The 4787-nt window shown below is 38.6% G+C and overlaps 1 pseudogene; it reads right to left on the bottom strand.

Moving 5' to 3' along the window:
* LOC101832973 overlaps positions 1-3851 on the bottom strand; it is a 12675-nt pseudogene extending 8824 nt beyond the window's left edge.
* Positions 3852-4787: the final 936 nt, after the last annotated feature.

Here is a 4787-nt window from a genome sequence, read left to right as displayed (position 1 = left end):
TTGAATCAATGAATGAAAAACCATACCCATACCAAGTATTCATTTCCATACCATAATCCCCTTTTTCCTTTAAAAAGAGATTGGTTATGATCATTAACCAATTCTAAGTAACCCCATTCAAATGAAAACAAAGATTTATAAACATGAGGACTACGCTCATTCCAAACTGCTTTGTGCTGGATGGGGGCGCTGTTCATACCATGGGGATCATGACAAAACCCAGAAACCTGTATAAGTCCTTATTTTCGGGGTCTGTAAGGCTGCATCATCTTAGCTGTGTTAGATGTTGAATCACTTGGGCCATTGCTTCCGGGGGTCTTGGTTCATCAAACCACAGAAGCCTGGAAAGAACCCTCAGCTTTCCATTTTCTGTGGAAACATAAACAAAAACTCTTTTCCAAAGTAACATATCCTTATACTTAAATTTTGAAGTCAAGGCATTTTTAAAAGGTATGTTGAATTAATTCAGCAGCATTTATAATCAAGTGTACTTTAGTAGTTGTTCCTTCCTTAGCAATCAAAAAACTGAAAAGCAAAATAGCATACAGTATCCAAACTCTCTGTATTTTCCATTTTTACTTGGCTTATTTATTTATCTATTATTACTATTCTATTTCTTTTACTTTTATTTATCTCTCTGAAACAGGGTTTCTCTTTGGAAACCTGCCTGCCTCTGCCTCTGAAGCAAATCCTACCAGCTTGCGCCACCACATCTGGCTTCTCTATTTACCACTATGCCGTTTCTTTTTCTCTCTCAATCTTACGTATAGTTTTAAACACACTGTAAACTTTTAGAGGTTTTTCTTCATCCAAATCTGACTTTACTGCAAATCTTTATGCTTTTCTGGCCACGTGTCTTATCTGTTAAAACCGAAGCTGTTTAAACTGAAGTTTTTCTAAGATGGCAGGCGTAAGCGTGATTCCAGTTCATCGACTCAGTCTATGCTGACATCCAGCAAAAGCTGCCGGCTTGAAGATGTGGTCACTGCCACTTCCAGCTGTATGTACACAACTTTTAATTGTTAACAGAGCCTCTTAAAAGAACCTTGCTGTTTTTTGGGGTTTTTGTTTTGTTTTGTTTTTTGCTTATGCTGAGTCAGGAAGACTCCCTTAAGCAAGCCACCTGGGTCTCTGCTTGTCACTAGCAAAACAGAGCCCACCTGAGAAAAATGCTGCTAACAAGAACCCATGCTTTTCTCTGTTCTTCTGTTTCTAAAACTCCTTTAAAGCTTTTGTCATTCTACGTGGAAATTCATGATCCCACTCCTGATCACCACCTTTGCTTATCCATTGAATTGCCTTAAAAACTCTAGCAGACAGCATATTTGTATGTTTTACAGATGAGGACAGGCTCAGAAAAGGGTTTAGCTTCAGTCATACAGTTAATGGTGAAAAGGAATTTGAATTCAGTTTTACCAGCTCTCAATTCCATACACTTAACTATTATCCACTTCTTCATACATTTAATCACTTGAATTCCTGTCTACAACCCTAGATACAAAACCTCAGCACAAAGCAATACACCCTATTCTTTTGGGCACTTAAGCTTAGTACTTGGTTACTGAGCACATACTATTTATTTGATTGCTGTGCAGGATGCCAGGGGCACAAAGTAGGAATCTCTCTTCTTCCAGAAAGCTCCTATCCTAATTAGAGGAGAAACTAATTGACTTCTTTTAAGGCAACTTTGGACCATGGAATCAAATATAATATTTATGTCAGCACCAAAAGCTGAAGGACTTCTGCTTCTTACTGTACAGCCATAACTAAGACCCAAACAGGTGGACAGATACAAGTTTACTTGAGGAAGCATTGGGAAAGCAAAGAGAAGAGGTCAGCATAATAGCCTGACCAGAGCTTAAGGGTAAACATGTTTGGAATAGAAACTATTTCCAAAAGTCTGGAGGATAAAGTCACTACTCATAGAAGAGCTCATTCACGAAACAAACATCTCATGAACATGTATGATGACATGTATGAGCTATAAATGCAAAGGGAGGAAAATCTAATGAGTAGAAAGACATGCAAGTCAACATTTACAGATCAACAGAAGAATCATAGCAGCAGTTACAACATCCCATGAGAAGATAAGAGAGGAGAATGTCATGAATGGGGGTAGTGTGGAAAGATGAGGGTAACAGGAAGGAAATGGCAGTCCAAGTGGGAATTAGCTGAGGCAGTTCGGGAGAAAATTCCAGAAAAAAAAGATGTTTTTGTTTATTTTTGCTGCTGTTGTTTTGTTATTTTCATTTGTTTTTACCTCCATATACAGGGCTGGAGGTAAAAAGTACCTCAAGATTGTAGGTGAGAACCATTGAACACATGCCTACGTTTCTTCCATTACAGTCAGCCAGAAATGTATCCTCTTTAATTTAATGTCTATAAGGTCATGATTTGTGGGGGAATGTCCCTCTGTATATATGTTTCTCTTATTAGTTAATGAATAAAACATTGACTGGTCAGTAGCCAGGCAGGAAATATAGGAGGGGCTACCAGAATTTGGGGGAGAGGAAGCAGAGAGAGGGAGCAAGGGAGATGCCATGAAGGTGCTGAAGGAGTAACATGCTGGAGCCTTCTCCAGTAAGATAAGGCCATGTAAAAATACATAGATTAACAGTTGTGGTTAATAAGTAAGAGAAAGCTAGCTAGTAAGAAGCATAAGCCATCGGCCAAACAGTTTATAAATAATATAAGTGTCTGTGTGTTTATTTGGGGCTGAAGGGAGGGGAACAGGCTGGACAGGAACCTCCATCTATACATGGTAGCAAACCATATAAAGGGAAAACCATATTCCCATGCCTACCTCCAGCCTCACTTTCCTCACACCCCATACTCCCACCCTCAACCCTTAGACAAGTAAAACAGTGCTTTGTTTTTCCTTCCCTTGATTGTAAGTCCCAAGGCTCCGGGCATGCACGCCTATTAACTAAAGTCTTTTTGAAGATCTATGCAGTCTTAGGCATTGTGTTGCTTGGGGAAAGTAAATTATGCATTCTAATTTTAAAAATAATGATATTCTTGGATTGCTATTATTGTTTGTTAGTCTTCATGAACAGAATGCCTCTTGAATACGTTACATTTCCATCTTAGAAACAAAGAAATGGAACTTGGAAAGGTCAAGTAATTACTTAGTTATCTATTTCAGAGAAGCAGTCCTACCATTCACCTGACGGCTAGAACTAGAAACCGAGACCCTCTCGGCTTATCTCCAGTCAATCACCAACTCTTCCTGATTCAACGTCCCTACTTTTCAAATCCACCCACTTCTCTTCACCTCCATCACTGGCTCTCACTACCCCTCACCTGGTCAATATTACCTGTTTTCTAGATCTCTCTCAGTTACTAAGTAAATAAAGCTGACATGTTTGCATGGCTGGGGCCCAGTTACATATCCTAACACCACAACATACACACACACACACACACACACACACACACACACACACACACACACAAATTCAATTTTTAAAGTTCTCCAGCTTTCTCATGCTCTGGGTCTTTGCCAAGACAATTTGTCCAGAATTCCTATAAGCTAACTGATTGTCCTTCAACTCTTGTACTGCATTTTCTGGAAGCTCTTCTTGTCTCCCCCAAGTAGAGATAGACCCTTTTCTCCTGTGAATTGCTTACATCTGATACAGTTAAAATGTCTGTTCCCCAGAACTCACTTTTATTTCCAAAGTCTTATTTCAGTGGGAGGTGACTGGTAGAGCCTTTGTGTCTGGATTAATCCATTCACGGCCTAATGAGTTATCAAGAGAGGGGCTTTATTATAAAAGAAACTCTCTAACATACCTGTTCTTTCTTGATGTCATGCCCTGAATCACAATTTCAGAGCTGTAGAGTGCCATATCAAGAAGACCAAGCACAGTCTCTAGAACTGTGATGAATCAATTTATTTTCTTGATAAAGAACCCAAGAAGAAATGTTCTGTTATAGCAACAGAAAATATAAAGACAATATCTGTACAACAGTCATCTCTGTATTTAATGGTGTGTGCATTTCTCTGTCCTAAACTTCGTATTCTTTCAAAGTAAAAACTGCTTTCCTTCTAATTTCAGGCCCTCGGTCATTAGGATAGTGCCTGTGATGTAGTAAGACTTCAACATGTGTTTCTGAGTATTCATTACATAAATGACTCCAAATCCTAAGCTCTTTTCATCCATTGTTCCATATTATCTCTCTAGAGACAGTAATTCACTGGTATAGTTCCACAAGGCACAAAAATTTGAAGAGAATTACTTGTATTATGAAGACATGGTCTCATCTTAACAGAAATTAAGATGGGTACTGGCAGAGACCATAACAGAAAATTACAATCAATCAAAACCAAGAGTTGTATAGCTCATCTCAACTGATATACAACATAACTCTTGCATTTAAGGATCTTGGGTAATTTAAAAAGAAGAGGTAGAAAGATTGTAAGAGTCAGAGAAACAAAGTCAGGAGTTACATCCATACATTTTTTTCACCAACATGACTGCCTAAATATGAGCTGCTGAATAAGGACAACACTAATAGACTAGCTCACATGGACAGGGAAGGTCCACTAAGCCTCAACCTTACACACACACACACACACACACACACACACACACACACACACACACACACACACACTACACAATGTATGTAACAACAATGAAAAAAAGAGGCCATAAACTTGAAAGAGAGTAAAGAGGAGTCTATGGGAGGGTCTGGAGGAGGAAAGGAAAATATCTAGTTATAATTCCAAAAAAAAAAAGTAAAACTGAATAAATATACATTTCTGTTAAGGAAGAAGACAC

Source organism: Mesocricetus auratus, unplaced genomic scaffold (assembly GCF_017639785.1).
Source record: "Mesocricetus auratus isolate SY011 unplaced genomic scaffold, BCM_Maur_2.0 Super-Scaffold_100676, whole genome shotgun sequence".
Lineage (NCBI taxonomy): Eukaryota > Metazoa > Chordata > Mammalia > Rodentia > Cricetidae > Mesocricetus > Mesocricetus auratus.
This window is presented reverse-complemented; position numbering and strand designations above follow the sequence as displayed.